At 47.0% G+C, this 21,711-nt stretch overlaps 1 protein-coding gene across 3 annotated transcripts in view; it reads right to left on the bottom strand.

Moving 5' to 3' along the window:
• Positions 1–21,711, bottom strand: part of CAP2 (cyclase associated actin cytoskeleton regulatory protein 2) — a 335,178-nt gene that overhangs the window by 194,580 nt on the left and 118,887 nt on the right. The window lies entirely within an intron of this gene.

The raw sequence follows: 21,711 nt of genomic DNA, 5'->3' as shown, positions 1-21,711 counted from the left end.
GTGAGAACATGAAATCTTTTGACGTGTACGATACTTACCATTCGTACAAGATGTCAGAAAAATACAGCGTTTTAAACAGGAAGCAGGAAAAGTGTTTGAGTAAAGATATCTGGCAGACGAAAACTTACCAGCCGTCTGATCAAATATAAGAACTTATCTCACTACAAACATACAAGAATATATAGACGATCAAATCGAGGTATTCTCTACGTTACGTATAGACTCCCAGGTCTATTTTAAGTATCCCAGATACTAACGTCACGTTATGTATAGACTCCCAGGTCTATTTTAAGTATCCCAGATACTAACGTCTTTGGAGAATTGCGCTTGGACCCCTGGTCCCTTCTCAGACGTATCTTTAAGTCCCAGACATTAAAGATGTTTGGTCACGTGTTCCCAGAACACTGACACGGATTCAGCTTCAGTGTATGACCGCAATCCCGTATGGCAAAGACAGACAATAAATTCTCTATCTTACCATTCAGGGACGATCACTGAATCCCGGACGAGCCCCCACTTGAAAGGATTGCCCCTCTTATTCTTTAACCCTCGATGTGATGGCCTCTCAGACGTCTGTGAGTGTAAACCTTTAGCCACAAGGAACATGCACAACACAAGCAGTAAAGATTCACACTGTTTATTGTTCGTTTAACAAAAGTATATAAAAGAAAGGATTTAGGGCGTGTATATCCCAAGTCGATAACTAATTGGACAGAACACAAAAAGGGGCTAACATAACATGATTGGCTAGGAACTGCCGCAGTGGAAGGATATGCATATATGGGCAAGTTTGTATTTCAAATAGGGAGGTTGTTCACACGGTATAAAAAAGATAAGAGACAAGGACAGTAGCAAGGAATGTGCTGGAACATTAAGTTCTATAACACAAGCAATTCTATGACATTGAAGCAGAGACGAGCTTTAACCCTTTCACATACCCTTCTGCCTGTGTACAGCTGTGCATTGTTGAAGCCATCATACGCAACTTAGAAGGCAATTCATACCCCTTTTACACCTACGAGCACGGGTCGCAGCCGGGAGCCTGACACGGGAGCTGCCCCCTGCTGCGACCCGTGCTCGGTCCCTTTCCCATTAGCAGTCACAACCCGGCATATGCCGGGTTGGTGACGCTTCTAGCTACACGGCAGGGGCGGCGCAGGGAGATCACATGATCTCCCAGCGCCGCCCATCCATACAGTGTAAACGGGAGCCGTGTCGCATCGACACGGCTCCCGTTTACACTACACCCTACCCGGATCATTCCCGTGTCCTACCCAGGTAAATAGCCGGGTAGGATTCACGGGTCACTTGATCCGGGTTTACCCTTTTCCACTTGCCAAAAACACGGGTAAATGCGCGCCCCCGTGCATTTACCCGTGTTTTTTGAGCTAGTGGAAAAGGGGTATCAGAGTCATATGGATCTCAGATGTATCTCCATATAGAACTCAGTGGGTGTAACTTGGTGCCCATGGGGTGTTCACACATAGGCTAAGTTTGCTGGGGGCGTCTTGATGGAATGAAGGGCTATTCAGAGGTGAGTGTAAGCAGAGAGCTGGTGCAAACGCAGGCTGCTACTGATGATGACTGCTTTCACCAGTTGATGGATGATGGGGGCAATGGGGTCACATAGATGCGCCCTTCTAAGAAATCCACATTTATTTCCAAAGATGGAGAGTGGACGTAATTACATATGTTTTACGTGCTGCTCTGAATCATTGTGGCCCCAAAAGTGGGATAACTGTGGGCTCACTTAATCTGTCCAACTGTTTTCTATATACTAAAACAAAAACAAGAAACACTTTCACAGGAACAAATAAAAAACTAAATTTTTCTTTCAGATAGAGAACTCTATGTGAACATTACATAATAATGATTGTAATAAGCATTTGAACCTATAGAATACAGAAAACGTTCAGATAGAACTGCACAAGTGATTTTACTGTATATGTCACTTGCTACATGCTGGCTGAGGCTTTTCATATTGTTACCTCAATCTGTCCTGATTGGGTATGCTTTATGTGCGGCTCTTGTTTAGTACAATAGAGTAACAAGCTGTAGTTCAGACCTCATTGTTTACATTTCTGCTGATGGCAAGCTATGAATTTATTTTTTTATATTCCAGTTCACCAGACTCTAAGCTCTGACACATCTACTAGTTAGTGAGAGGAACAGAATGCACAGTAAGGTTTAACCCTGTGTGACAGGGAAAAGAGACCATCATTTAACCCCATTATTAAGTCTTTTACAACACATCTCTCATTCACTTGTGTTGTGGAATCCAGGAACTATGCCTATTCTTGCTCATATTATTATTATTATTATTATTATTATTATTATTATCATCACTTATTTATATAGAGCTGGCATATTTAGATGCACTTTATAGTGCAGAACAAAATATTAAAAAAACAAGACCAAGTAGTTACCGACTGACAGAGAGGTACAACGGTCCTGCTCACAAGTTTATAATCTATAGGATAACAGTAATTTAATACACAAGGATAAATGCTATATATTGCATATTGGTCCAGCCAGATTGCAAATGGAATTTTTATTTTTTTATTTAGTGGGCAAAGGCATCCAGGAAAACAGCAATGTTAGCTTATGTCAACACTAATATTCTATTGTGGGCCGTTTCCGCCTGTTTCCCCCCTGATTCCGACCATTAATTTTCGCCCTCTCTTATGGGTGAAAATGAATGGTCAAAACCGGACGCATTTTGAACTGCGGCGGGGTCGAAAACACATGGATGAGCAGAGATTCCGCTCATCCATGAGTTTTTCAATATGTCGGAATTTTCGACAGGGCGGAAAACCGGCACTTCAATTGAATACTGAAGTGTCGAAAAATGCCGATTATCGGCGGACTGTGCCGTCTTTCCACCCTGTCGAAATAATTGAATACTCCCCTTAGATTCAGAGGGTTGTGTAAGTGTAGTAAGAGAGGATTTGGGAGATGCAATTGTTTGTTAGGTAATTAGTAAGTTTTTATATTTGATGTATTTTTACACCTATAGTTGGGGAGGCATTTGATATGCCGGCTGTCGTGATACCGGCGCTCAGTATACCGGCGCTGAGATCCCGACAGCCGACATACCGACAACCAGTGCCGTAACTAGGCATTTTAGCGCTGTGTGCAAGAAACGACAGTGCCCCCCCCCCCCCCCCTATGTAAGGTTGGGGCAGTGCGTGCCGCAGGCGCGCAAAAAATTCTAGGGGCGTGGCTTCACGGGAAGGGGCGTGACCACAAAATAATAGCAATTCATACTACGGTGCACAGTAGTCTACATTATTCAAATTACGCTGCACAGTAGCGCCACTACACCAGGTAGAGCCCCTTTTATACATTACAGCAGACAGTGTCCCCCTTTTTACACATTGCGGCAGCCAGTCCCCCTTTTTACACATTGCGGCAGCCAGTCTCCCTTTTTACACATTGCGGCAGCCAGGACCCCTTCTTACACATTGCGGCAGCCAGGCCCCCTTTTTACACATTGTGGCAGATAGACCCTTTTTACACATTGCGGCAGCCAGTCCCCCTTTTTACACATTGCGGCAGATAGACCCTTTTTACACATTGCGGCAGATAGACCCTTTTTACACATTGCGGCAGCCAGTCCCCCTTTTTACACATTACAGCAGCCAGTCTCCCTTTGAACACATTGCGGCAGCCGGTCCTCCTTTTTACACATTGCGGCAGCCAGGACCCCTTTTTACACATTGCGGCAGCCATCCCCCTTTTTACACATTGCGGCAGCCAGTCCCCCTTTTTACACATTGCAGCAGCCAGTCCCATTTCTTACACATTGCAGCAGCCAGTCCCCCTTTTTACACATTGCAGCAGCCAGTCCCCCTTTTTACACATTGCAGCAGCCAGTCCCATTTTTTACACATTGCGGCAGCCAGTCCCATTTTACACATTGCGGCAGCCAGTCCCATTTTTTACACATTGCGGCAACCAGTCCCATTTTACACATTGCGGCAGCCAGTCCCATTTTACACATTGCGGCAGCCAGTCCCATTTTTTACACATTGCGGCAGCCAGTCCCATTTTACACATTGCGGCAGCCAGTCCCATTTTTTACACATTGCGGCAGCCAGTCCCATTTTTTACACATTGCGGCAGCCAGTCCCATTTTTTACACATTGCGGCAGCCAGTCCCATTTTTTACACATTGCGGCAGCCAGTCCCATTTTACACATTGCGGCAGCCAGTCCCATTTTTTACACATTGCGGCAGCCAGTCCCCCTTTTTACACATTGCAGCAGCCAGTCCCATTTTTTACACATTGCGGCAGCCAGTCCCATTTTACACATTGCGGCAGCCAGTCCCTCTTTTTACACATTGCAGCAGCCAGTCCCCCTTTTTACACATTGCAGCAGCCAGTCCCCCTTTTTACACATTGCAGCAGCCAGTCCCATTTTTTACACATTGCGGCAGCCAGTCCCATTTTACACATTGCGGCAGCCAGTCCCATTTTTTACACATTGCGGCAGCCAGTCCCATTTTTTACACATTGCGGCAGCCAGTCCCATTTTAAACATTGCGGCAGCCAGTCCCATTTTTTACACATTGCGGCAGCCAGTCCCATTTTAAACATTGCGGGAGCCAGTCCCATTTTTTACACATTGCGGCAGCCAGTCCCATTTTTTACACATTGCGGCAGCCAGTCCCATTTTACACATTGCGGCAGCCAGTCCCATTTTTTACACATTGCGGCAGGTGGTGTCCGAGAGAGAGAGAGAGAGAGAGAGAGAGAGAGAGAGAGAGAGAGAGAGAGAGAGGGGGATATACTTACCTTCTCCCCGCTGACAGGCTCCTCGTGCAGCTCCCTCGGTGCAGGCAGTGAGGTGAGAAGAAGGAGGAGGGAGGGGGAGCAGGGAGCCGCAGCAGCGCTATGTTATTGGTAGTAAGCGCCGCTGCAGCATCCCCCTCTCCTTCCGTATTGGCTGCCGGGCAGCCAATACGGAAGGAGAGGGGGATGCTGCAGCGGCGCTTACTACCAATAACATAGCGCTGTTGCGGCTCCTTGCTCCCCCTCCCTCCTCCTTCTCCGCTGCCCGGCGCTGATGTCTTCTATCTTCACAGCGCGGCGCACGGCGCAGAGACTTAGAGGCGGCATGTAATGAGTCAATTTGACTCATTACATGCCGCTGGCCGTGCGCCCTCAGGGCAACTGCGCTGTGTGCCAAGCCCACTTGGCACACACGTAGTTACGGCCCTGCCGACAACTATTCTCCCTCTTGGGTGTCCCGCAAGGGGCTCTTTTGCGCTCACCCAGCTGTCGGCATGCCGGCGGTCAGGATCCTGGCACTGGTATGCTGGGCGCCAGGTTCCCGACAGTCGGCATAATGTAGTAGACCCATTGGAGACATTAAATTTAGCATTAGTAGTACACTATAACAACTTCTCACGTACAGTAATTGGTGTTGTGCTGTATTCCAGATTTGGAGATCACTAGAAATCGTGTACAAGGAGTTCCATACTTTCCTATAACAGCCAGACCTTGGTATATTATTGTTTTATTTCCTATGCTGGGAGCACCTTCCCGTATTGTTATCTATCTATCTATCTATCTATCTATCTATCTATCTATCTATCTATCTATCTATCTATCTATCTATCTATCTATCTAGGTGCAATACACACATTATGTGTCGGATTCTGAGTACAGAATTAAAGAAAAATGGCAAGTAACTTTGTATATGGTATAAACCATGTTGGACTGAAAGGAGTGCAAATAAATTAGTTTTTTTGGGGGGGGTTTGCATATAGGGTAAATATTGGCCTCTTTTGAATGTAGGCCACAAATACTGGTCAGCTCCAATATAACTCTCTCTGCACGTTTTAAATCTACCCCACCAGCAGTGCAGCATGGTTTTACAACAGTGCAACGTCACTTGCTTTTTTTGTCTTTGCACCCATCTCAGAATCAGCCCTTATGTTCTTAGAGGATACACTACTGAATTGACAGGCAAGATATGATAAAATCCCTTACCATGAAGAAACCCACAGCAGCAATGGTAGGTAAAGAGCAGCAGATGCATTTGATGAGCAGAACTGCCAGGCCTCAGCGGATTTTAATACTTTCTTGTTAATGTGACCTGGTCTTTGCCCTGTCTGAAGGATGAATGTAGAAATAAAAGAGTATGCAATATGTAAAGGGCCCCATACACTACAACGATAATGCCCGATTTAATCCGATTTCGACCTTTCGGGCCGATATATCGGATGAAAAGTGGCAAATCGGATGTGTTTTACATCCGATCCGATGCACGGTCCCGTGAGCGTTGTATTGGAGCCCCTAGGTCGTTAGTGCTTTCTCGTATCCCACAGGCATGTCTGGGATTGCATAAGGTACATCATATTCAAAAGGACCGCATACAATGTATCCTAAGCGATCCTGCCACCCGAGATATCTTATGAGGGTCCGACATGTCGCTGTAGTGCATGGGGCTTTTTAGAATTTGTCATAGAGTATCCATGGGGAACATGAGTAATGTGGTATAGGACAGTTGCCTACCCTCCCCTATTCTACAGGAGACTCCAGTGTAAAGCTCTTATCTCCTGCTGTCCTGTATTATAAATCAAATCTCCTTTTGGATTCTTAACTGCAGCCAGGGTTCTACTATCGAATTTCTGGCCAAAGACAGTGATTTTCTGCAGTCACTAGCATGATTTCAGCTCAGGCTCATCAGCCCCTGCTGTCAGACTCTCAACATAACCTTGAAGGACCCCTGGCAGTAAAAAATTCAGCTTGGCATTTGCCTGGCCCATGTGATCTTTGTCATCTTATCTCAGCAACTACTGCTGCTTCTAGTGTGTGTGAGCTGAGGAGTGGAATGATTTAATAGTAATCTATAGATAAACATACAAAAAGGACAATAATAAAAATGTTTTAACTTATTTATTTTTACCAATAGATTATCATTAAAGTAAGAATTCACACAAGGTCAAATTACATTTGGAATTTATTGAACAGGCATCACATTTATCATGTAAATTGTGCTGAATAAGAAAAGAAATATCACAGCGAATTGATGCAAATAACAAATCCAGTATTGCAGGCAGCAATGTCATTACCGATAATTGCTACATTTCCCAAAATATATTCCTACTGATGTAATATAGAAATAATTTCCAACAAACATCTAAGCTTAGACACACCCATATGTGGAGCTAGACATGCCCATTCGGTGGATCATGACACGCCACACTATACATGCCGCATTCTACTACAGACTACAGTATCTCCTATATAATAGCCCAGATCTGTGACTTTGTGCTTCATTTGCTAACGCTGGGTGGAGTCACAACACTGGGCGGAGTTAGTCAAATTAGTCACAGATCTGGGCAAATCTATAGCAGACTAGGAGCAGAAGCAGATGGTATGGGCATGTCACAGGCAGGGGTGCATACCTCCCAGATTTCTTCAGGCAGAAGGAGGGACACACGCACGGTGAAAAGGGGGCGAGGCCAACGAAAAGGGGCGTGGGTTCGCGGGAGCACCCACAATCGCGAGCCACACCCCGTTTTCGTCAGTGAGGGGGCATGCCCAGCGCTCTATGAGCTGCTGGCATGCCCCCAGGGGTGGATTATGAGTCCGGGGGGCCCAGGGCACTTGAGACAGGGGGGCCTATCTCATTGCTGTGCCTGCTGTGGGTTTGGGGGCGTGGCCTAATCGTGGACACGTGGTCACGCCCCTTATGCAAATTCCGGGAATTGTTGTTGTTTTTATGGGATTTTGGCCCCTCAGCTAGGGGTAAATCCAGAGGGGGTGGTCGCTCCCTCCTACACACCCACACAGGCAGAAGAAAGCAGAAGAAAGCAGGGAGGCTGATGCCTCCCTGCAACACCACAGACCTGCCAACTTCATCGCGATGAAGCACCTAGTAATCTATAGTAGGTAAGAATGGTATAGGACTGTAGATGTAAACTTAAAAAATTCAAGTACTGCATGACATAGATATAGGACTACTAGGTGCTTCATCGCGCCCTACGGGCGCTCTTCACACCGTTGCAAGGGGCTACGCCCCCTTAACCCTTGCATGCCTATCTGGGGTTCAATATTTGTATTATATGGAGTATTACCTGCATTCCTTTGTTAGTGGTTGAATATTGCACAATGAAAGGGCGTGCGATGGTGAAGGAGGCGCAGCCCCTTCCGACGGCGTGAACAGCACCTGCAGGGCACGATGTACAGAATGTAGCGGGTGCGGGTGGGACTGCGGATGGGGGAGGGTGTCTGTAGATGCTGCGGGTGGAGGGGTGGGCCAGGACAGGGGCGACGGGGCCAGGACAGAAATGACAGGGACAGGATAGGGGTGACAGGGCCAGGGTAGGGGCGGCAGGACCAGGACAGAGGTGACAGGGCCAGGATAGGGTTGACAGGGCAAGCACATGGGTGACAGGGCCAGGATAGGGGTAACAGGGCCAGGATAAGGATAACAGGGCCAGGATAAGGGTGACAGGGCCAGGATAAGGGTGACAGGGCAAGGCCAGGGGTGACAGGGACATGACAGAACACAGGGCACGGGAGAGATTGGTATTAGGGACAGAACAGTGGTGACAGACAGATGTGTATTACCGGAGTCACTGCTGCTGGCTGCTGCTGTTCCACTCCAACCTGTTGGGATCTGCTGCTGGTGGAGACTTGGCACGGCTGACTCTCTCAGGCTGGAGTCCTGCTTCCTCTGCCCGTCCGCATCCCTCCCCCCCACTCCTCAGTCACATACCGCGGACCTTGCGCGGCTGCCGGGCACTGTGGTAAGGGGAGACTGGGAGTGACTGGTTAGCCCCCAGGAGACGCTGCGGCTGGAGGGAGGAGGGGGTCGGAGCCTGCAAGCAGCGCGGACTTCTGCAGCGCTACCCGCCGGCTAAAGTGTGTGAAGGAGCTGGGTGCACCTCACTGCGGGTGGCAGCGCAGCAGCTAGCGATGGGGTTGCCGGGGCTGGAGATAACAGAGGCAGTACGGAACCTGCACAGCGGCAGGTGCCCCACAAAACTGCAGCTAAGAAGCGTGGAGTGTGCCAGAAAGTGACGCTCCTCCGCGCCAGAGAGCCCACGCTGAGTATGCTGATGTGGGGGGTCAAGAACACAGTGAGCCGGTGCCCGTCTGTCTGTACGGCATACCCCCTCACACACCCCCATACCTCCCTACTATCCCGATTTTCGCGGGACAGTCCCATTTTTGGGGGTCTGTCCTGCTGTCCCACCAGCGGGCCGCAGTGTCCCGCGGTGGTGGTGGGGGGGCAGTTGGGAAGCTCCTGTACTCGCTGTTCTGCTTAGCAGAGCAGCGGTGAATAGACTATTTAGTGGAGACAGAGGGAGAGGGGGCATCAGGGGGTACGGATTAATTGGGGGGTCCGGCAGCAGAGCCGGATTAAGGGGGGGGGGGGGGCCCAGGGGGTACGTACTGCGGGCCCCACTGTTTTAGGGGACTAGCTCTGTCCCAGCTCTGAAGCTCCCCCGTCCTGCCAGCAACAGCATTGTGCTACAGTCAGCACACGCTGCTGCGTGTTGGCAGGTCTGTGGTGTTGCAGGGAGGCATCAGCCTCCCTGCTTTCTTCTGCCTGTGTGGGTGTGTAGGAGGGAGCGACCACCCCCTCTGGATTTACCCCTAGCTGAGGGGCCAAAATCCCATTAAAAAAAAAACCAATTCCCGGTATTTGCATAAGGGGCGTGGCCACGTGTCCGCGATTAGGCCACGCCCCCAAACCCACAGCAGGCACAGCAATGAGATAGGCCCCCCTGTCTCAAGTGCCCTGGGCCCCCCGGACTCATAATCCACCCCTGGGGGCATGCCAGCAGCTCATAGAGCGCATGCCCCCTCACTGACGAAAACGGGGTGTGGCTCGCAATTGTGGGTGCTCCCACGAATCCACGCCCCTTTTTGTTGGCCTCGCCCCCTTTTCACCGTGCGTGTGTCCCTCCTTCTGCCTGAAGAAAGCTGGGAGGTATGCACCCCTGCCTGTGACACATGCCCATACCATCTGCTTCTGCTTCTGCTCCTAGTCTGCTATAGATTTGCCCAGATCTGTGACTCATTTGACTAACTCCGCCCAGTGTTGTGACTCCACCCAGCGTTAGCAAATGAAGCACAAAGTCACAGATCTGGGCTATTATATAGGAGATTTTCCATACAGTGAAGTGAAGTCTGGGTAGTATGGTTATATAAATATGTTACAAAGACAAATGAACAAGAGTGACACAACATATGTAGAAGAGATGGGATGTGTTGAGTGTCACTTATTAATAGCGTATTTTGACTACATATTTTAGCATATATCTGGTTACTGTTCCTAAAAAAAAACTTATGTGTAATACTCCCAGGGCCCCTGTTAATAAGGAAAGGTCAAGGACGGGGGCGTTCATGGCAAGGTCAATGGTGTTTGCAACTGGCTTCAATTTGCTCCAGACATACCAGCAGTGATTCAGCACTACATTTACTGCAGTGATAGATAGGCCTTAGGTATAGCTGCTATCCAACAAATCTATCATGTGAGTAATACCCCTTTCACACTGCCAATGCTGGATCCCACCCGGGAATTGGAAACGGGTCCTTCCTGGGTGGGATCCGGCATTGGCCGCTGCTGCTGGCTTCCCCGACCCGACAATATGCTGGGCGGGTTGCCATAGCATCGGGGGGCAGATTTGGCAGCAGGGGCGGAGGTGGAGGCGGCGCTGGGAGATAAGATCATCTCCGCACCGCCTCTCCCTGCTGTAGTAAACGGGTCCCAGGTCGCATCGACCCGGGAGCCCGTTTATGCAACCACTGACCCAGTATTCATCCGGGTATAATACTGCTTTATTCCCGGGTTGAATTGCCGGGTCAGGAGATCCGGGATTTCGGCTATGCCCCTTTCACACCGCACGCTAACCCGTGTCGATCCAGTGATATGCCGGGTCGATACCGGGTTATTTGTGTGGTGTGAAAGGGGTATTAGGTGCCATGTAGGATTTCAGTGATACAAGCTGGCACTATATGGACAAAAGTATTTGGCCACACCTGTTAATTACTGAATTCAGGTGTTTCAATCAGACCCGTTACAACAGGTGTTTACAATCAAGCACCTAGTCAAGCAGTCTCCATTTGCAAACATTTGTGATACAAAATAGGTTGCTCTGAAGAGCTCAGTGACTACAAGCGTGGTACTGTGATAGGATGACACCCCTGCAATAAGTCGGTTTGTGAAATTTCATCCCTGCTGGATATTCCACAGTCAACTGTAAGTAATATTAAGATACTTGTTGGAGGCTTCCGGTGGGCGTGCCTCGCATAGCGGACGGATTTTACAGAGGGCTCCCCGTTACTTACCATCTCTCCGGGGCCACTATCAACCCCGCGAGCCGGGTGACCATCTCCCTGAAGGGACGGGGATACTGGCGGGTAAGACCAGGACCATCACGGTCAGTCCCCCGCACTGCAACACGCCGGACTGTGTGCTGGCTCCCTGCTCCCGGCGGCCATCTTGATGAGCGCGGACCGGAGCTTCCTCCAGCTGGGTACTGTGGTGGACGCTGCCTGGCTTGTGGCTCCCCTTCTCTGCACGGCTGACTGGCTCTTTCCCCACCATGCCAGCAGTGTGAAGGGCCTCTGGTGGATCCCTGTGTGTGCCTCTCCGGGTGAGCTACTGGGCTGGGAAGCCTACACATAACACTCCCCCCCCCCCACCCCACCCCGCCATGCTGCTGCAGCACAGCCTCAAGTCAGTGTAATGCACTCTCACTGACTCCTTACCTCCCCAGACATCACCTCATCTACCTGATATCTTCTGTTCTGCTATTTTACCTGTGACCATACTACAGCAGCATTTCACTCTCACATTTATATTCAACTATACCATGGAGAAATTTGTGGCTAGAACGCCCAGAAATAACAAAGGCTCTCAATCTCAGAAACAAAAAGAGAAGCCTTCTGCGGTCGCCTCTTCTCCCATCCCGGCCTCTCCCTCCAGAGATGACTTCTCGGACTCGCCTGCCCCTACCTCCACGTGCTCTGCTTCCGCCAAAAGGGTTAAAGAAATACCTGACATCCTGTCTCCATTACTGGACACTTAATTAGCCCCCCTCACTGAGGCCGTGACTTTGGCTACTGCACTTTTGAAGCAACACACCTCACGACTGACAGAGGCCGAAGATAGGATATCGACTTTGGAAGACGAGTTACAAGAGGCGAAGTCCTTACTACATACACGGGATCAGTACGTAATCCCGCTGAACGGGATCCCGGCGGTCGAAATCCCGGCGCCGGAATCCCGACCACACAATCCCGACAGGGGTGGCGAGCGGAACGGAGGGAGAATATGTCGGGATTGTGGCGGTCGGGATTCCGGCGTCGGTATTTCGACCGCCGGGATCCCGTCCATCGGGATGTTGACCGCATCCCACATACACAAGACACCAATATGCTGGCATTTCAAGATAAATTAGAGAAACTTGAAAATCCGAATCTGCGGAATAATCTGCCACTTATTGGTCTGCCAGAATTGGTGCGGCCTAAAGAGCTACTCTATATTACCTCATCGTGGCTTCCTGAAGCTCTTGGGCTGCCGTCATCAACCAGACCGATTCAAGTTGAAAGAGCCCACCGTATCGGACCAGACCGTCGCAATAAACAGCCACAGCGCCCTCGTCCAGTCATATTCCATCTCTTAAATTATCTTGACAAGGTACAGATATTGGACTCATACCATAAACTGAAAGAACTCAAATACAAGGACACTCGAATCCTTCTGTTTCAGGACTTCTCATTTCAAGTATCAGCTAAACGCCGGGAATTTTCTCCAATCTGCACCGAGATGTTCTCAAAAGGCATTCGATTCTCCCTTCGCTACCCTGCTAAACTTCGTGTTCATCATGACGGCGTTACCTCCTCTTTTGAATCTCCTCAAGCTGCCAAGAACTTTTTCTCCTCGTTGAACTCTTCTTCTCCTAGGTCCTCCGATGCTGACACGGACTGATTTCTTGATCTGATAAGTATCGGAATTGTCATTTTCATGTATTGTTACCTGATATGCCTGTTTATTTTGTGATGTCGGGAGGTTCTGCGTCTATTGCCGCAGTCCGAGTTTGTTCTGCCTGCCTGGCGGGACTGGAGCTTGGCGCTCTCTCCTTTTTCTCCATGCTTTATCTTATTCTTTTTCTTTATTGCTTTTTCCTTTTCTTTTATGTCTCCCCTCACCGTATTGTATTAGTTTATTGGTTTAAATGGCGCTTCCGGCCATCAGACTGTGTTCTTAAAATGGTTCAAAGGATGTGTTTGATATATTTGCCTGTTTGTTTTTCACACACTCAAATGTTATTCTTTATTGTCATGGTTTACTTGGACGCTGTGTCCGTCTGTCCCTTTTGGCCTGCTTGCTGGGACAGACCAGGGACTTCCATGGGTTTACTCTTCTCTCTTTGGTTTCCCAAACGAGGAATAGGTTAATTATAGGGTGTCCTCTTTACTTAATGTTACCTCACAGTCTAAAACCTCTATTAAATATATATCCTGGAATGTAGAAGGGCTGAACACTCCCATTAAGCAAAAAAGGTCCTCACCCACCTGAAAAAACTCCGCCCAGATGTTGTATTCCTACAGGACTGGAGAGCTTCCGACCCTAACACATTACGTGATACCTGGATCCATGGCTTTAAATCAGCTTCCTATTATAATAAATCTAGAGGGGTCCTCATTCTCTTTAGTAAATCTGTTCAATACACAATTCGTGCTGAGTGGTGTGACCCAGAGGGCCGCTTTTTATGTTTAAAGGTTGACATGGAAGGGGAACTATATACATTAGTTTGTCTTTATGCCCCTACGGGCCCAAATGCATCCTTTTTCTCTGACTTTTTTTCCAAATTACAGGATTGGGTGGAGCATACAGTGATTCTGGGTGGAGACCTTAATGTAATTATGGACCCGGAATTGGATGTTTCAGGTGGCCCTAGACGTCTTTGTAATAGTCAGTCGCCTCCCCACACAGTTTCACTTCTCCATTACTCCCTTACCTTAATAGATTCCTGGAGATGTTTTCACCCCACTTCCCGTGAATATACCTTTTATTCCTACCCCCATAACTCATTTTCTCATTTGGATTATTGGCTAGTATCCAGCTCCCTATTGCATAGGGTAGAACAGATAGCCATAAATGATATTTGGTTGTCAGACCATGCTCTTATTTGGATGACTATAACTATGCTTAAACCTAAGACATTCTCCTATAATTGGAAATTCCCTGATTATTTAGCGTCTATCGATGATTTTGTAACCCATCTAACGCAATCTTTTTCCAATTACCATGCAGACAATCGTATCCATTGTACAGATATTAATTTATTTTGGTCAGCATCTAAACCGGTTTTAAGGGGCCATATCATAGCTTATGTTGCAGCCAAAAAGAAGAAACTTGCCCAAAGATTCTCTCACGCCTCTATAGTGGTATCTGTTGCATACTCAGCGTTACTGGCAAACCCTTCAGAATCCTCACGCCTTCTATATAAAGAAGCCAAAGATGTCTATGATACTCTCTGCACAGAAGGAGCCCAGATGAATCTCAATTTCCTCAAAAAACGATATTTTAGATGGGGTAATAGACCTAGGAAACTCCTGGCTAATATGGTGCGTGCCTCCACGGCTACAGCCCCGTTTTTGTCAATGCAATCGCCTGATGGCATTCTTTCCACCTCCCAGACTAAGATTAATTTGATTCTTTTCTCTTATTTTGAGTCCTTCTATAGTGCCCCCATAGATGATCCAATAGCAGGAATGAATTTCTTATCCTCCCTAAACCGCCCGGTAATCACTGCAGAAGATAGGGAATTTCTGATGTCCCCAATCACATCACAAGTGGTAGAAATGACGATTAAGTCTCTCTCTACAGGTAAATCCCCTGGACCCGATGGCCTATCTGCCGCTTATTATAAGTCCCTTTCAACACAAGTTTCTCCGTTTCTAATCCAGCTGTTTCATTCTATTCTTTATGGTGAGCCCCCCCCTCCCCCTACCAGTTTAATATGGCTAGAATTATTTTGCTTTTAAAGCCTAATAAGAATCCCACACTTCCCTCTTCCTACAGACCAATCTCCCTACTGAAACAAGACTTTAAGATCTTTACGAAATTACTTGCCACCCGACTGCAACCCATACTTTCCAAACTGATTCACTCTGCCCAGATGGGATTTCTGTGTCACAGACACTCAGTCCGCAACATCAGAACTCTTCTAGCTGCTATGACAGAGACACAACGTACTGGCCTGGTGGATAACCTAGTAGTGAGTTGTGACGCCGATAAAGGCCTTCGACAGGGTATCCTGGGCTCATCTTTCACGGGTATTTCAGGTTCAGGGATTCAGCGCCACCTTCCTACAGGTATTCTCCACCCTTTATTATGATCCTACGGCCTTTCTCACTGTTAATTCTAATAATACACGTTGCTTTAATTTAGCCATAGACCCACTATTTCAATATTTTATTAAATAATCTCTCTGGAAAGGGATACAGATTGGTGACACAGAGGTGAAATTTTCGGCATTTGCCGATGACATTCTTCTCTACTTCTCAAATCCCAAATTGGCAATCCCAAAAGTGCTTAATTTACTAGCGGACTTTGAGAAGGTCTCCGGTTTTAAAATTAATTATCTTAAGACCGAAGCATTGGCGTTTTTCCCTGAGGGAAAACGGGGGTGGCGAGGCTCTTTCCCTTTTCAATGGGTGAAAAGTGATCGTTTTACCTACTTAGGCATAAAGATACCTCAACACCCATCATTACTACATAATTGTAACAATAACCCACTTTTGCAAAGAACCCTTCTAGACTTTTCAAAATGGGCCCACCTCCTTTTAACATATATTGGACGATGTCATCTCTTTAAAATGATATGCTTCCCCCAGTTTTTGAATGTTCTCCAAATGCTATCTGTTTATCCCTCTAAACCATGCTGTCAACCCTAAATAGAGCACTTTCTAAATTTATTTGGGCAAACAAGCACCCCAGAATCTCCTTGTTCAAACTGCAACAAAAACGTGAGTTTGGAGGCCTTAACTTGCCATGTTTACGGTGCTTTGCTATGGCGGCTAATTTTAAAATAGCACTAGACTGGATTAGTGGCACCCAAACATATTCGAATAGCCACTTAGATCAATCCTTTACCCCTGGTTGGAATTTGGTGTCTTTATTACACACCCCACCCCAAACCTTCCCTCCAACACTCAAGAATAATTGTCTAATATATTCTGCCTGTGTTGCTTGGCGCACGCTACGTCCCCGATTAAAACTGCTGCATTATTACTCAATATTTTTGCCCTTATGGGAAAACACAAGCTTCCACCCACAACGTTCGTCCCCCATTTTTAGGGAATGGCATATCCGTGGTCTTTGTTATGTATATCAATTCTTACAGTCGGAATCATTTACTCTTTTAACACGTACCCAACTCCAGGAGAAATTCCCTACCCTATCAATACCACTGTTTCAATTTGTGCAGGCCTGTAGCTATGTGAATTCTATACTGCTTAAATTGGGAGCTAGGGGTGGCTCCACTGACCTCGACAGTGTCTTTCAGCGTCACCTGGGATCCCCGCTTACAATATCACAAATTTATGACCGGGCTTGCCCCTTACTGAATCTTGACGGAGGGTCGACTGGTTTGTTGAAGTGGAAGCGAGACTTTCCTGATATTACCATGAAAGCTTTGCTTTCCGCCTGCCAGATCTTGAATAAAGATGAACCAAAAAATTTTACACAGAGCATATTTTCTGCCCAAACTTCAGTTTTTGATGGGTAAAGCTGATACTTCGGCTTGTTTTAAGTGTGGATCCCTAGATGCCGATATTGAACATTGCCTTTGGTCCTGCTCTTTAGTTCAGCCCCTATGGACTGCTCTCCAAAGATATATTACTCACGATTTACGGTTGACCTTTACTATTGATGCTGTATGGGCTTTCTGGGGTATAACCTCTGCTGAATCCAGAACTGGATTATCCAGCGGAAATTTTAAATTGCTTAATAAATTGGCTGCAACTGCGAAAAAGACAATATTATCCCAATGGATATCCCCTGGCCCGGTCTCTATGACTCTCATATACCCCAGAGTGTCCTACCTTTTTCCGGTAGACTGGTCTGATGTTTACTTACAAAAGGAACGAAAGATGGTTTTCTTTGATATATGGTTGCCTTATATTAAAACACTGTCCCCAGTGACTAAAACACTTCTCCGTCAGAGCTTCCAGCTCACTACGTGGTATAATATGACGGTGTTGGATACTGGTCACCCGTTCTGAGTTCTAGATTAGTACTTCACCATTCCTCTCAACTGTTTTATTGATTTTTGTACTGTGATTTCTATTACCATATTGTAATATTATGTGAACCTGCTGTATGTTTACATTTCTTCCTGTCAATAAAGTGTTTTTTTTTGTTTGTTTTTTTAAAAGAAACTTGTTGGAAAAACAACCTTGCAAAGAAGAAAATATTTTCTTGTATGTCTGAACATGTGCAGCCACTTTGAGTTAGTCACCCAGATGACCTGGGAATATGTGATCCATGCACATAGAAAAAGAAAAGAGGAACTGTAACGTTCTCTCTTGTATATATATTGCTAAAATTCTGTTATTGATACACATATCCAAGAGCAAACTGTTGAAGATAATAGGACTACATAGACTTGGGGAGAGCTAGACTATTAACTATAAATTTAGCTGATCAGTTTTCAGATGTCTATGTTTATATTCTAGGAAGAAATAACGTAATATGGCATATAATAATAATAGTATGCCTTTTGGATGAATGGATTGGCTTGGTTATGCCAGAGGACAATAATAAGAGAGGGTGAATAAAGAGGTTGAAGTGATTCTGGGGTCAGGAGTCACTGCAGAGTCTCAGAGCGAACAGTGCAGCATTAGTCTGCTGATTCCAAAGGCCAACGCAAGTTTATACTTTTGAAAGCTCAACAGTGCCTCTAAATTTGCTGAGCACCTCATACTACAGGTGGATGAGATCTTCACACATCTACATAATATATCCGTACCGTTCATCTCACAAAAAGTTATTAGCACATCAAAATAGCCAAGGAAGGAAGCACTAAAATGCCCCATTTGGAGCTTACCACTTCATCCCTTGTCGGACTGGGGCGTGAAGGGCCCACAGTGGGAATACAGAATACATCTATATATATATATATATATATACCACAACAACCACCTAGGTGGAAGGTGCACTCACGCCCAGAAATTAGTCTCTGAAGTCACTTGTAAATTCAGTATATTTTTTATTCGGGTTCACTGTTGATGCCGTATTTCATCGACGTTTCGGTCCTTATGTGGACCTTTATCAAGATTGGCACTTAAATCACCTATACAATCAGAAACAGTTACAATTAATATGTATAAGAACCCAGATTTACTCAACACCAACACCACCAGTGCCTCCCAGGCCCTGAAGACTGTCACAAAAACCAGAAAACGTATTAAAAAGCTGTTTTTTTATATATGTAAAAAAGATACTTGGAAGTAATCCACGTGTGATGAAAGAGACACCTCCACCGTTAGGACTATCTTTTTAGATAAAAAAAAAAACAGCTTTTTAATACGTTTTCTGGTTTTTGTGACAGTCTTCAGGGCCTGGGAGGCACTGGTGGTGTTGGTGTTGAGTAAATCTGGGTTCTTATACATATTAATTGTAACTGTTTCTGATTGTATAGGTGATTTAAGTGCCAATCTTGATAAAGGTCCACATAAGGACCGAAACGTCGATGAAATACGGCATCAACAGTGAACCCGAATAAAAAATATACTGAATTTACAAGTGACTTCAGAGACTAATTTCTGGGCGTGAGTGCACCTTCCACCTAGGTGGTTGTTGTGGTATATTGGTGGCCTCTCAGGTCATTAGGAGCACCCGCCGTCGTTATTACTTTTGATGAGAGTGCAGGACCTTCCAAGACTATATATATATATATATATATATATATATATATATATATATAGTAATTACTGATAGTGCATGCATGATAATGTAATAGATTAATAATAAGAATTTACTCACCGGTAATTCTATTTCTCGTAGTCCGTAGTGGATGCTGGGGACTCCGTAAGGACCATGGGGAATAGATGGGCTCCGCAGGAGACTGGGCACTCTAAAGAAAGATTAGGTACTATCTGGTGTGCACTGGCTCCTCCCTCTATGCCCCTCCTCCAGACCTCAGTTAGGGAAACTGTGCCCGGAAGAACTGACATTACAAGGAAAGGATTTTGGAATCCAGGGTAAGACTCATACCAGCCACACCAATCACACCGTACAACTCGTGATAACCATACCCAGTTAACAGTATGAACAACAACTGAGCATCACTCAACGGATGGCTCATAACAATAACCCTTTATTAAGCAATAACTATATACACGTATTGCAGAAAGTCCGCACTTGGGACGGGCGCCCAGCATCCACTACGGACTACGAGAAATAGAATTACCGGTGAGTAAATTCTTATTTTCTCTAACGTCCTAGTGGATGCTGGGGACTCCGTAAGGACCATGGAGATTATACCAAAGCTCCCAAACGGGCGGGAGAGTGCGAATGACTCTGCAGCACCGAATGAGCAAACACAAGGTCCTCCTCAGCCAGGGTATCAAACTTGTAGAACTTTGCAAAAGTGTTTGAACCCGACCAAGTAGCCGCTCGGCAAAGCTGTAAAGCCGAGACCCCTCGGGCAGCCGCCCAAGAAGAGCCCACCTTCCTTGTGGAATGGGCTTTCACTGATTTTGGATGCGGCAATCCAGCCGCAGAATGAGCCAGCTGAATCGTGCTACAGATCCAGCGAGCAATAGCTTGCTTTGAAGCAGGAGCACCCAGCTTATTGGGTGCATACAGAATAAACAGCGAGTCAGTCTTCCTGACTCCAGCCGTTCTGGAAACATATATTTTCAAAGCCCGGACTACGTCCAGCAACTTGGAGTCCTCCAAGTCCCGAGTTGCCGCAGGGACCACAATAGGTTGGTTTAAATGAAACGATGATACCACCTTTGGGAGAAATTGGGGACGAGTCCGCAATTCTGCCCTGTCCATATGGAAGATCAAATAAGGGCTTTTACATGACAAAGCCGCCAATTCTGATACATGCCTCGCCGATGCTAAGGCCAACAGCATGACCACTTTCCACGTGAGATACTTTAGTTCCACGGTCTTAAGTGGTTCAAACCAGTGGGATTTCAGGAAATCCAACACAACGTTAAGATCCCAAGGTGCCACTGGTGGCACAAAAGGGGGCTGAATATGCAGCACTCCCTTTACAAACGTCTGAACCTCAGGCAGTGAAGCCAGTTCTTTTTGAAAGAAAATGGATAGGGCCGAAATCTGGACCTTTATGGACCCTAATTTCAGGCCCATAGTCACACCTGACTGTAGGTAGTGCAGAAATCGACCCAGCTGGAATTCCTCTGTAGGGGCCATCCTGGCCTCACACCAAGCAACATATCTTCGCCATATACGGTAATAATGCTTAGCTGTTACATCCTTCCTAGCTTTTATCAGCGTAGGAATCACTTCATCCGGGATGCCCTTTTCCGTTAGGATCCGGCGTTCAACCGCCATGCCGTCAAACGCAGCCGCGGTAAGTCTTGGAACAGACAGGGCCCCTGTTGCAACAGGTCCTGTCTGAGAGGCAGAGGCCATGGGTCCTCTGTGATCATCTCTTGTAGTTCTGGGTACCAAGTCCTTCTTGGCCAATCCGGAACGATGAGTATTGTTCTCACTCCTCTTTTTCTTACTATTCTCAGTACCTTGGGTATGAGAGGAAGAGGAGGGAACACATATACCGACTGGAACACCCAGGGTGTCACTAGCGCGTCCACAGCTATCGCCTGAGGGTCCCTTGACCTGGCGCAATATCTTTTTAGCTTTTTGTTGAGGCGGGACGCCATCATGTCCACCTGTGGCAGTTCCCCTCGATTTGCAATCTGTGTGAAGACTTCTTGATGAAGTCCCCACTCTCCCGGGTGGAGGTCGTGCCTGCTGAGGAAGTCTGCTTCCCAGTTGTCCACTCCCGGAATGAACACTGCTGACAGTGCTTGTACGTGAATCTCCGCCCAACGAAGAATCTTTGTGGCTTCTGCCATCGCCACCCTGCTTCTTGTGCCGCCCTGGCGGTTTACATGGGCGACCGCCGTGATGTTGTCTGACTGAATCAGCACTGGTTGGTCTCGAAGCAGGGACTCCGCTTGACTCAGGGCGTTGTATATGGCCCTTAGTTCCAGTATATTTATGTGCAGACAAGTCTCCTGACTTGACCACAGCCCTTGGAAGTTTCTTCCCTGAGTGACTGCCCCCCATCCGCGGAGGCTTGCATCCGTGGTCACCAGGACCCAGTCCTGTATGCCGAACCTGCGGCCCTCGAGAAGATGAGCACTCTGCAGCCACCACAGAAGAGACACCCTGGCCCTCGGGGACAGGGTGATCAGCCGATGCATCTGAAGATGCGATCCGGACCACTTGTCCAACAGATCCCACTGAAAAATCCTCGCATGGAACCTGCCGAAGAGAATGGCTTCGTATGAGGCCACCATCTTTCCCAGGACTCGCGGTGCAGTGATGCAACGACACCTGTTTTGGTTTTAGGAGGTCCCTGACGAGAGTCACTAACTCCTGGGCCTTCTCCTCCGGGAGAAACACCTTCTTCTGTTCTGTGTCCAGAATCATACCCAGGAAGGGCAGACGAGTCGTAGGAATCAGC

The sequence above is a fragment of the Pseudophryne corroboree genome, chromosome 5, assembly GCF_028390025.1.
Source record: "Pseudophryne corroboree isolate aPseCor3 chromosome 5, aPseCor3.hap2, whole genome shotgun sequence".
In the NCBI taxonomy this organism is placed as follows: domain Eukaryota; kingdom Metazoa; phylum Chordata; class Amphibia; order Anura; family Myobatrachidae; genus Pseudophryne; species Pseudophryne corroboree.
Note: the sequence above shows the minus strand (reverse complement) of the source record. Positions and strands in the feature narration are given on the sequence as shown.